General features: G+C 35.4%; 1 protein-coding gene across 2 annotated transcripts in view; it reads right to left on the bottom strand.

The window, feature by feature from the left end:
- Positions 1-13,538, bottom strand: part of Iqub (IQ motif and ubiquitin domain containing) — a 76,489-nt gene extending 62,951 nt beyond the window's left edge. For both annotated transcript variants that reach the window (XM_078040294.1, XM_078040295.1), the window contains exon 1: positions 8,123-13,538. The gene's annotated coding sequence lies outside the window, so the exon portion shown is untranslated. The remainder of the gene's footprint in view (positions 1-8,122) is intronic.
- Between the last annotated feature and the right edge of the window lie 10 nt (positions 13,539-13,548).

Genomic DNA, 13,548 nt, shown 5'->3' with positions numbered 1-13,548 from the left:
TTATTATACTAGAATACAGGAAAAAGAATGATCTGCACTTTGTCTTTCAAAGCTGTTCATTATAGAAATAGCTCTGGAAAGCCAGTCCAGAGAAAAGCTGTCAGTGCCTTCCAAGAAGAAATACAAAAAAATGAAATGAACTAGCTCCTGCTCACCTCTTGACCTCATCTTGTAACCACTCTTCTGCCTTATTATGTGTAAGATCAATTTCTACCTTGGGACTTTTGCATTATATATTTTCAACAAAAATGTGTTACTACAGATCTGTGCAACTAACTCCTTCTAATTTGTCATATCTCAGCTCAAATGCAATTTCTCCAGGGAGGCACACCACACTCACTCCCTGTTTTATTTTATTCATAAATCTAATCAATGTTGAAAATCATGGTTTATTCATTCACTTACTTGCTTACTGTCTGTCATCCCCAGTAGAATATTGCTTTCATGAGAGAAGGAATATTTTCTGCCTTAACAATGCTGTTCCTCGAATCCAGAAAAAGGCCTAACAACTAGTAGTTGCTCAAAAAAAATCTTGACTCTGATATATGAGTAAGTAAATACAGGATGCAAAGATGAGCATTACAAAATCTGCAATGTTCATTAGTTCACTATATTAATCAAACAAAAAGAAAAGAACATTATCTATACTTATGCCAAAAATCAACACATATACATGATTTTAAAATATGATAAGCAACCTCAAAAAATACAAAATACTTGGAGATCAAACTAAAAAAAGAGGTGAAAGACATCTACAATGAAAACTACAGAACACTAAAGAAGGAAGTTGAAGAAGACCTTAAAAGATGGAAAGATCTCCCATTCTCTTGAATAGGCAGAGCTAATATTGTCAAAATGGCCATAAAACTCTTATACAAATTTAATGCAAATCCTATTAAAATCCCAATGACATTCTTCATAGAACTAGAAAAGCAATCATGAAATTCCTTTGGGAAAATAAGAGACCCAGAATAGCCAAAGCAATCCTTAGCAAAAAAAAAAAAAAAAAAAAAAAAGTGAAGCAGGAGGCATCACAATACAGACCTTAAACTATACTTACAGAGCAACAGTAACAAAAACAACATTATATTGGCACCAAAATAGACATGTAGACCAATGGTATAGAATAGAGGGCACATAAACCAACCCACATAAATACATTTACCTCATACTAGACAAAGGGGCCAAAAACATACATTGAAGAAAGGATAGGCTCTTCAACAAATGGTTCTGGGAAAACTGTAAATCCATAAGTAGCGAAATGAAACTAAGCCCCTATCTCTCACCCTGCACAAAACTCAACTCAAAGTGGATCAAGGACCTAGGAATTAGAGCAGAGATGCTGCACCTAATTGAAGAAAAAGTAGGCCTAAGTCTTCATCATGTCAGATTAGGCCCTGATTTCCTTAATAAGAATCCTAAAGTGCTAGAGATAAAATCAAGAATCAATAAATGGGATTCAGTTAAACTAAAAGGCTTCTTCTCAGCAAAAGAAATAATCATTGACAAAAAAAGAGAGTCTACAGTATGGGAGCAAATTTTTACCACATGCACATCAGAGAGAGCACTAATCTCCAGGATATCAAAAGATTTAATACCACAAAAACAAACAACCCAATGAATAAAGGGGCTAAGGAACTGAACAGACACTTCTCAGAAGATAAACAAGAGATCAACAAATATATAAAAATGTGTTCAAAATCTTTAGTAATTAGAGAAACGCAAATAAATCTAAGATTTCATCTCACCCCAGTAAGAATGGCATTAATCAAGAATACAAGCAATAATAATTGTTTGGAGAGGATGTGGGGGACTGAAAATTGTTGCAACCACTTTGCAAGGCAGTGGGGACATTCTTCAGAAAACTTGGAATGAAACCACCATTTGACCCAGCTATTCCACTCCTTGGTCTATACCCAAAGGATTTAAACTGAATTCACAATAGCCTAACAGTGGAATCAACCTAGAAGTCCCATCAATAGATAAAAGGATAAAGAAACTGTGGTATATATACACAATGGAATATTACTTAGCATCAAAAGAGAATAAAATAATGTCATTTGCAGGTAAATAGATGGAGTTGGAGGGCATGATGCTAAGCAAAGTAACCTAATTCCAAAAAACTGAAGGCCGAAAGTTTTCTCTGATTAGTGGATGTTGATCTATGATAGTGGGGGAGGCATGAGAAGAATGGAGGAAATTTGGATTGGGCAAAGGGGAGAGTGTGAGGGGTTATGAGGGTAGGAAAGACGGTGGAATAAGATGGACATCATTACCCTAGGTACATGTATAATTGCATAATTTGTGCACCTCTACACTATGTACAACCAGAGAATTGAAATGTTGTGCCCCATTTGTGTACAATGAATTGAAATGCATTCTTTTGTCATGTACAACTAAGTAGATCAAATTAATAAATAAATAAATAATAAAAATAAATTTTAAAAAAAGAAAAGTAAAATATGATGAGCTAAAAATCAAAATTCATTTTTTTTATTAAGGATATGAACATGTAATTATTTAATAAAACTCTAAAAGTATTTCCATTAAAGTTAGGGAAAAAAAGAAGATGTTTGTTAATGCTGCTATTGAACAACATTAAGAAAAAAATGAGATATAAATATTTGAAGGCAGCAGTAAAATTAGTTCATGTGAGGGGCTGGGGATGTGGCTCAAGTGGTAGCGTGCTCGCCTGGCATGTGCGGGGCACTGGGTTCTATCCTCAGCACCACATACAAATAAAAAAAATAAAGATGTTGTGTCCATCGAAAACTAAAAAATAAATATTAAAAAATTCTCTCTTTCTTTCTCTCTCTCTCTCTCTCTTTAAAAAAATTGTTCATGTGAGTCCTTTTTAAGGTGGAATAACCCAATAGACATGAACTTCCACTATTAAAGGACATACTCTGAAAGTAGAAAATGACATGTGTTGTTCCTCTTTCTACACCTATCCTACTAACATCTTAAATTAAAAAATAAGCCTTCGTTACAGCTGAATTTGTTCAGTTTTTCAACAAATTTATATTGGGTACCTACTCATTACCAGTCACTCTTTTAGCTGTGTCTAGAGACACAGAACAAAACAGATTCAGAAATTCATGCAGTAATCAAACTTAACTTCCAGTGAGGAGAACAGACAAGAAACAACTAAAGTAGTAAGGTATATACTGAGTTAGATAAAGACAAGTGGGAGGAAGATAATAAAGAAGACAAGGTATCTAAAAAGTACTACAGTATCGGGGAAGGTATGGCAGAGTAGAGTGCAGGGGTTTGCTGAAGCAAATATGTTAGGGAAGAAATGTGCTACTGGTGAAATGACCTTTGAGCAAGACATGAGGACAAATGGGGAAAGAAGGAAAAATGAACACCTGTGTGATAGCTTAGTCATCTCCTGTGGCTGGAGAGCAGTGGGATGCGGAAAGAACAGTAGAATTTGAAGTCAGAGAGTGTTGCAGCAAGAGGGCATTACATCATACTGGGCTTCGCAGACCGTTGTAAAGATTTTGGCTTTGACTCTGGGAAGCCAACAAAAGGTTTCAAAAAAAGAAATGATGATCTTACCTAAAGTTTAACAGACTCAATCAGGCTGCTGGTTGTCATAGAGATTATGGCAGATAAAGAAATAGGTAGCTGGTAGATGTCTATTGGGATCCATTACAATAGCCCAGATATGAGGTAAAATTGACTACAGAGATAGTGGAGGAGATGACAAGACGTGTTTATATTCTGCATATAATTGAAAGAAAGACATGAAAAGGTTTGGTGATAAACCAGATGTAGACTGAGGTAAAGGGAGAAATAGAGGATATTGCTGAGTTCTTTAGCTTGAGTAACTGAAAAAATAAAGTTCTGTGTTTAAAAATGAAGAAAACTACAAATAAAGCTTGTTTGGGGAATTAAATCACAATTTGGCTTGGGTTATGCTGAGTTTGAGATGCCCACTGGACAATCAGAGTTGGTAGTTTGGAGATCAGAAAAGAAGCTGTCTAGAAATAGAGATTGGAAAGTCAGAGAGATCCAAGATGGCGGGCCAGAAGGAGGCAGCATTCTGTGTCACTCCATGACTTGGGACTCAAGCAGTGAGAATACTGCTTCTCTGTGAGCAATATACCTACTCTCGTGCAAGAATCATGGCCACTGTGCCAGTGCAGGGCTCCAGGCCTCAATGTCAGAGAAGGTCTCCCAACTACTTGCCCATGCTGGACTACTGGGTGCCCAAGTGGGACCATTAGCATCAGCATCCACTCAGAACTTTCAGCCACCCACCTGAGCAAAATCCCGTACACTGCTCCCACACAGGATACTCAGCAGCTACCCGCACACAGGAACTCTGGCTGACACTCCTGTGTGGACCCCCCATTTACCAATGTGGGGCTCCCCCAGTTGCCTCCATCTTGGGACTCTGCAGCAGCAGAGATAGTCCCCTACACACTGTAGCCTGCCTGCACCCAGGAACTTCACACAGGCTCTGAAGTCAGCCAACAGCCACACACTGCACACCACAGAGTTTGTCTGTGAACACATGGTTCAATGCCATCACCTGGCTCCCCCCACCTGGCCCAACATCCCATCACTGAAAGCAGGCATCATCTTTAGTGAGGGCAAGTCCCAGTTTGGAACTCTGGTTGGCCAGGTTCCCAGTTTCTAACTACCCCCTCACCCCAGTAGCCACAACCCTGGCACCGTGACACCCTAGTTACCTTCACCATCCAGAGGGCAGAGATACCAGGTAACAACAGAAGACCCCACCTATTGGATGAGAAGGGAAGCAGGAAAGATACTGATCTCCAATCAAAACAATCCTTGTTTCTTAATCCAAGATTTTTTATTTTTTTTCTTCTCCTTTCCTATTCTCCCGCCCTCACATCCCCAACATATGTGAAACCAAGTACTTGAGTGAATTAGGATTTTGAGGTCTTGGATATCCAAACAGTATATTACAGTTGTGTTATATAATCTTTATTTTTCCTCCAATTTTTACTATTTTAACATTTTTAATTTTTCTTAATATATGTGTTTGTTTTATGTACTGTACTGTGTTCTCACTTTTCTACCCAAAATTACTTCCTCTCTATTCTCCTGCTACTAACCTTCTTCTTTACATTTCTCTTCTAAACTTCCTAAAACATAATAACTCTATATCCTCACCTCCTACATCCTCATCATATCATTCTACACCTCACCTCAGTTCTTTGTCCACCATTAGAAACTATAAACCCTTTTACCAACCTACTGATTATAGTAGATAATAATTGAATTCACCATTTCTGTACATTGTGACCAAATGCAGGCACCCATGTGGGCTTACTGCTATGGTCTGGATACCATTTGAGTGTGTTCCAGAAGGGTTCATGTGTTGGGAGTTTGGTCCTCAGTATGGCAATGGTGGAAGGTGGTGACCTTAATGGTAGCGCCTATTGGGAGATCACTGGGGCCACCCTTGGAAGTGATTAAGATAGATCTGTAGGATCCTGAGCTAGTTCTCTAGAGAGCCCTATCAACACTGGCTTCTGGGCCACAGAGCAACTGTTCCCTCCCACAAGTACTCCGACATAAGGATGCCATTCTTCAACACCTTACCAGACTGGCATCATGCTGTTGACTTTCAGTCTTCAAAAAACTGTGGGTTAAGTAAGCATCTTTTCTTTATAAGTTACTCAATAGTGAGTATTTCATTATAGTAACAGAAAACAGACCAACATATTCACCTGTGTCACCCCTATAGGACTTGGAGGCCATGGGATATTGGTACAAACTTGAAGCAATGGCTACCTCTTTTGCAAAGAGTTCTTTTTCTCTGACCAGCACCCAAGAAACAGTGATAGGCAAACTTATCAGTTTGTAAGTGGGCCAAAATCCAAGGCCTTCACAGTTCTTAATACTATATGACTATGATGAAGAGGTTTCTTAACCTAAGTTTCATTTTCCTCACTTGCAAAATGGGGTATCAATAGATTCAATATCAAAAATGCTTTTAAGGATTAAATAAAATAATGTACATAAATAGTTAGCAAATAGTTCCTGGCATACAATAACAACTTTATAAATGTTAGCTAACCACTAATAAACTATTTCTAATACTTCCAAAAAGCTAATGATATTTATACATTAGTCATGCCTCAGAGGTATTAAAAAGTATTCATTTCATTCAGTAGGAAAAAACACTTTCAAAATACAACATAATAACTAGCCAATAGTTATACTAATTACTTAATCCCCATAGATAGGTTGATGTTATGGTGCTTATGTTATAAGAAATCAGAACAAAATGGTTAAGCAATATATTCAAGATGACTGAGCAAGAAAGCAGAAGATTTGTGATTCAAATCCAGACAATATGAATCCATGCTTCTACACCACTACTTTGTATGTCATTTCAATATAGGAATCAATGGAAACCAAAAAAGAAGAGGAAAGGGGTACTTGTAACCAAGAAAAAACCTTGGAACTGTTATCTCCCTTTAAACTGAGACTCAGCAATGCCCCAAGGTATGTTAGTAGTGGTCAGATCCAGAAGAAAAATAAAGATGTTATAACCAGAAACTGCCTTTCATTTTTTTTAATTGAAAACATAAAACATGATTACGATTTAAACTGAATAGAATTCAACAGCATTTTTTTTTACTTAACCTACTTAGGATAAGTAGCTAATTATAATGGATCTTAATACTCCCTATATGTGTATTAACATGCTAGATTTATATATAATATATATATATATAAACTCACTGTAGCAAATATGAAATATAAATGACAAAGCACAGACATTGCAGTTCACAATGTAAAATGTTGTGAAATTTTGACCTAAAGAGGTAGCATCATATAGTTTGAAAACATTTTTTAATTAATGTCTTTCCACTATTGGTGTTAATTTTGTTGCTGTGATATTATTTTTAAGAGAGCAATATGTGCATACAAAAATAATAAACTTAATAGAACAGAAAGGAATAAAATAGAAAGTGTATCTTCTTATTTTCCAGATACCTTAATTTTATTTCTCAATGTTAGACAATGTTTAGAGTTTATCTTTTCAGAAACTGTCTATGAAGGTACAATTATATATTTAAATTTGTTTATGATCATATAAACATATCTTTATATATGTAAATTATTATTATATATTTAAAACTGATTCTTTTACAACTTACTTTTATTTAATATTTACATAACCCATTCTTAACACTTGTTTCTACACAAAACATACTCTTCTACCTCATTCTTTCCAACAACTTCATCACAGGACCAAGTCCACATTATATTTAGCTGTTGCCCAAACACCTTGTACCTTTACCTCGGTATACAAGTGTAAGTATATGTTCCTAGAACTAGAATGAGCAAATCAAAGAATATGCAGATTTAATTCTGTTAAATTCCATCAAATTGCTTTCCAAAAAGGCAGCACCATACCACAGACTCATGAACAGCCCCTTGACTGCTTCCTTGTGTTCTTATATTTTTTATTAGTTTTAATTAAATACTCTTTTGTTATGTGTGTGGTTATATTTCCCATTACATGTGTTGTTTATGTTGTCTTTTGCTATAATCCAAGTTTTAAATTGTTAGGTAGTGAAATGTATCCATATTTTTGCTTATAAGAGTTTCCAAATTTCACCATATGCTTAGAAAACCTTCTCACAATGAAATGTAAGTACACACATAAAATGAGGTGAATCCATCAATGATGGAAACTGATTCCAAAATATATAATATTGAATGTAAAAACAAAGTGCAGAACAGTATGTACAATGTACAGGTGTAACTATAGGTAAAAGGCAGAATGAGCATGGCTCTTTGAACTTTTAATCATTCATGTGTTATCTAAACGTTTTGATTTTACTAAAATAAAAAGCAGTTTCTATTATGAATGCATACCAAATAAAGCTCCCTTGTCACTTGTAATGCACGATTTCATTTACCATTTAAAGCTTGTTGGTGTAAGTATTAGGACAGAGATCCAGTCCTGCTTTCTACCAGATTGGCCTGGTGAATTTTTGTTTGTTAAGAGGCGAAGTCCGCAGTAGAGGAACAGAGTGACTGGTGAGCAAAGTCTGAAAGCCCTCGGCTTACTAAGGAATGAAGGAAGGCGAAACGTTTTCTAATGCCAGACATGGGCTACACTTACGTTTTGCTTCTGTACTATTTCCGCGATAAGCACTTTGAGTGTGAGGGAATGTACACCTCCTAGCTTGACGCTGCTGCAAATCCCAAATCAGAGAGGTGAAGCTAGAAAAGGACGCTTCTCAGGGCTTTTGAAGTGGAGCATCCGGACTGGGCAGGTAGCAGCAGAGCAGGGCGGGATCCCAAGGGCAGCCACACCTGTCCTACCTGGCTAATAAATACAGCTATCCCAGACCAAGCGGTTTTGGAGGCTCTTCCAAGCCGCACAGGTCTTCAAAAGACTCTGTTGCAGGCCATATCCTAGCAACGGCCTTAGCGTCCCTCCCTCCTGCTGGGCCCCGCCCTCGAGCGCTGAGGAATTCCTTGGGTGCACCAGGCCCAGAGTAGGGGTGTGCCCAGTGGTTGGTTACCTAGGTCGGGGAGTAACCCTTCCCCAAGAACGTTTACATTTTTGAAAGGAAATGAATGTTTCTCTGAAACAAATGCTGATCACAATTTAAGCTTACAGGTTTTTAAAAAATCAGAATCCAAGAAAATAGAAATATCAAGTGGAGAGGTTAAGCAATTGACAAAGGAGAACTTGGTGTGTACAACAGCAAGTGCCTACTTGCTTATTTTGCTTTCAGCTTCCTTGCAGCCTAAGACAGTTAACTATTAAAGAGAGTTCTCTTCACAAGTTGGGACAAGCAAAGCTTTTGTTAAGCACTCAATTGTAAAGGACTTTTGTTCCTATCACTAAATTCTTTTTTTTTTAATATGGAACAATATCTTTATTTTTATGTGGTACTGAGGATGGAGCCCAGTGAAATTCTTTAAGCTTTAAAAGAAGACAGGAATAGTGTTGGGTGAAAGATGATGTTCTTGTTGCAAATGTATCAACAAATTTCATGCTACTATCTCATAATAGCAGGTAAAACGTGTTACTAAGCACCTTACTTATATTTTTAACTTAATGCTTGCAAAGATTTTATTGAGGATCTAGTATGAGCTCCATTTTACTGAGAAAACTAAGGCACAAAGAGGTTTAAAGAGAAACCAGGATTAAACCCAAGCAGTCTGACTTGAGGCCAGATTTTAAACCACTATTCAACACCCTTCCATATTTAAAACGGATGTAGAATAAACTAAAATTTTTGTTTACATAGTATAGGTCCACTCCCTCATTCATAATGGTGTCATTTCTATATGCCATTTTGCTAAAATTGCACTCCTCTCTTCAATCACTTCCTAATGTCCAATACCATTTTTGAAATGGGATACATTCCAGCTATGCTGTTTCAAAATGCATATCTTATTAGAATATGAAGTACTGTATTCTTAAATAAATTGGTTTTGCTATAGGGATGATTTTAAGTAAATGCAAGTCCACTTGAATCACTTCCATACATTCCAGTAAAGGATAAAGGTAGACCAGGTGTGGAGGTACACAGACAAGTTTTTCCAAAAACCCACTCCCAGCTCCAAAATTATAATGCATCTTAAATTTTTACTAGCAATAAGAATTACATTGGTTTTAACACTTTTTTGTCTTTTCTTTAAAATTTGTCACTCATGATCATGTTACAGGCAGTTTGAAAACACTAGCATTAGGGATATGACAGGAATTGGAGGGAAGAAAACAGACAGTAGAGAACTCTAAGTATTAGTCTCACAGTGTTAAATGTGACCTGTTACCCAGTATATGTTCATATTTTGTTTACAGTGTGCATGGAATTGACTTTACACAACTCAATTTTACAATATCTTACCTAATCTGTAGAATTTCTAGGTCGTTTGTGCAGCCTGGAGAGATTGTTAGCACATCAAAATCACACACACACACACACACACACACACACACACACACACACAGTTGCTTCATTATATGTGAATGTAAAATGAATGAAAATGATGATTAGGAAAAAAAATTCAGTTTCAAAAGTAGAAGAGTAATTTTCAGTATCATTTTCCATTTTGTTTTTAACCATAAATCTATACATTTTCTCAGGATTTATTGTTCAAAATGACTTATTTCTTATGAAATATTTACTTTCATTTATCTCAGCATTTATATAAACGATAAGTCCTTCTTTTGATGTGCTTATATTTTTACAAAGATGCCATCTAGTGGCTTTATGAAATCAATTACTTCCAAGCATCTTCCACTGCTATGCCAAGTTGAAATAAACAGATATTAGAATAATAATTGAGAAAATTAAGGATCTGAAAATTATGTTTTGGGAATTATCTATATAGATTAAATTTGTATCTTGTTTGTGAAATTTTTAAGAGACAGGAAATACAGATGGAGAGTAACTTTTTTGAAAACTTTCTGGGTGAGTCAGATTTTTTATATTTATAGAATATTTCTGATTTCTGAAGGTAATATGGGCATATATTTTATATTACATAACGCATTCAGTGAGTCTGGGGAAACCGTCGAGAATCAAATACATTAATACTTATATGGCAAAAATATACTCATATTAAGATGAAATAAAGACCACAAATAGCGTTCCATCAGTTGTTTTGTTTTCAAATGAGTTATGAAAAACTACACTTTAAGAGATTTGTAAAATTTAGATAAGTACTCATAGGCCTTTTTTGCCCTTGAGAAAAGGAGTACACCCTACAGTTAGAGGAAAAGATTAAAATACAATGATTATAAAATAATACTTATCTTTAGGAAACTTAAAGGATTCAGCTAATAATTTTTGTTTTGAAGATCATGAGAAATCCACAAAAAGAATCTTTGCAATGCTTTCAGTCACTTATAGAAGCTAATCTATAGTAACTTATATATAAACACAGAACAAAAAAAATAGTTGCTATAAGATCACTTTGATAGTTTTAAACAATGCATGGCAAACTCTATGGAACATTCCAAAAAAAAAAAAAAAAAAAAAAACCTTGGATTTGTTTTTTGGTTTCTTTGTATGATTTGCTCCTATGTTCCCATACCCTACCACTATGTTCACGGAAGTTTGTGTTGACGGCACCATGATCAGCCTGGCTCCCTTATATGAGCACTCTTTATCAACTCTTTTTAGAAAAGTAGTATGAAAAAGAAACATTAAAATTCTGGCATTTAGGAAAGCCTATGCAAAGTCACTTATTTTCTCACTACTTTTATTAACTACCTAGAGTTTTAGCTTATTACTTCTAAATAAATTTTCAAATAAATTTCTCCAGTCCCCATCAATAACTCAAATCCTTTATCACATTGAAACTAAAATCTAGAATCTCACTGAAAATCAGGTATTAATGGAAAAAACAGCTTTCAATAAATACAAAAATATACCTATTATATGCTCAACAAGTTGGTACTTAACCCTAAACCCCAGAATATACTTGTACAGGGGGATTAACTTCTGTTTATATAACCATGGAGGCTGGGGGGTTGGAGGGGATTGATATTAGCTTATATGTGAGGATATTCCTATAGACATTATTTTTTCTTCCTTTGAAAATAGTCATAGGTATTATTTTCTTTTAATACCTAGCCTTATATTTTTGACTGAATCTCAGGATGAGTAAAGGAAAAAGCTCATAAGATAAGCACTTTTTCTTTCATCCACCAATTTGAGGGAAAGGTAGGGTGAGAGAATATTGTAAAAGGACACATGGAAACCTGACAGCATCACATTCGCTACAGATGACAGTTTGTTTAGTTGTCCAGCTCCTGCTGTTATAGATAGAATGGCAACCCTGAGATCTGAGCCTTATTTCAGTAGGGGGCCCTATGTCCTGTTTGTACATGATACCTATCATCCTTATGAAATTATTAATACCTTCTTTCACTTCAAAATCATTCCAAGTTGATTATCCCAAATAAAAGTCATTTCATCTGAAAAAAGTCCAGAAATTAAAATATTCTGAAGTATGGGTGTGAAAGGGGTATCAATTTTGATATCATTTTCTTGTTTGCAAAGCTCAAATTGATTAGTTCTCTTTCTTCTGAAGCAGCCAGAGTAAGGTGATTAACCTGAATGAAATTTATCAGGAGCCTACTGCAAACCAAAATAAACCATTCTGAAAATTATTCAAATTAGTCTAGAAACCACTCAGCAACACTGAAGATCTGTGAATAGAAGAATCATTTGCAAAATGATCAGAATACTTAATATGGAAGTTTATAGGAAGCAAATGGTAAAAGATTTGAAGGAATAAGAACAATCAGGTGTAAAGTTGTGCACACAGCTGTAATGCCGGACAATGCAAGAGTGATGGATCAAATCGCATTGCCTTTTTGATATCAGTCCTTTTAACATTTTGTGCAAATCCAAAGATCATTGCACAAAGTGAAATCCAGTTTACTACTTCTGTTCATATTATTCTTTACAATTACTTTGACAGAAAAATTCAAGGGAACAAGATCTAGGTTTGTTGGATTCAGCTGATATGGTATAGGCAGAAATGATAGCATCCCAAGCATATTAGTAAAGAACAACATAATATAAAGTTAGGAGCATGAATCCTAGAACCAGACTGTCTAGGTTCAAAATTTAACTCCATGTCTATATGACCTTGAATATATTATTAAGTCATTTCTTTGTCTCAGTTCCTCCAGCACCCCACATTACACATAATAGGGCAGCACTATTCATGATGGATTCCATTTCCTTATGAGAACAGAGATAGTTCACAGTATCTTCCTCTTACCAAGTTGTGGTGTAGATTTAATGAATGAAAGTACTTAGCACAGTACCTGACATTCATATTTGTCTCAGAAATCATTAACTATTAGGTTTACATACTAGCTATTATTCTACAAGTACGTTATTCTAAAACTGGCAATTCTATTGCAAACACAAATAAAGTCCCCTTTAAATAATAAAGCTATAGAAGCACTGCTGGTGAAATATAAAAGATACTCAAAAATCATGGGAGAAATGGGACTGAAAGTATAGTAAAGACACAGCAAAACAATTTTTTAAATGTCCCCAAAGTATCCTCAAAAATTTGGTTAGAAAAATAAGCTTGAAAGCATAATGCACACATGCTTTACAGTTACATATTTTGACCTTAGCAAATATACTACATATTTAAGTAAATGTTGAACTGAAAAAGGAAGTTAAATAATCTGAGGGACTAACAACCTTCCTCACCTTAGCCACTGAACTCACAATGGTGCTAGAACCGCAGGAATGAGAACCCTGGGCTTGACTCTCCCTTAATACTTCTGCTTCCCATCCACAAGAAGCTCCCTTGTAATCTGATGGCTAAAAAGTAACCCAACTTACCTACTTAATATTAATTTAGCATTAGGTTACAGCTTTATAAGGGAGAAACATATTAGGAAAAAGAAAAAATACAATTTTTTTTCTCATTTTGAATAATTCAGTTTAGCCAGAAGAGAGAGCACACACATAAATGCCCACACACAGAGAGGGAAGTATTTATGATTTATCTATGAAGAAAAAAATAAATTTAACTGGATATTTGGAAATA

The sequence above is a fragment of the Ictidomys tridecemlineatus genome, chromosome 2 (genome assembly GCF_052094955.1).
Source record: "Ictidomys tridecemlineatus isolate mIctTri1 chromosome 2, mIctTri1.hap1, whole genome shotgun sequence".
NCBI lineage: Eukaryota > Metazoa > Chordata > Mammalia > Rodentia > Sciuridae > Ictidomys > Ictidomys tridecemlineatus.
This window is presented reverse-complemented; position numbering and strand designations above follow the sequence as displayed.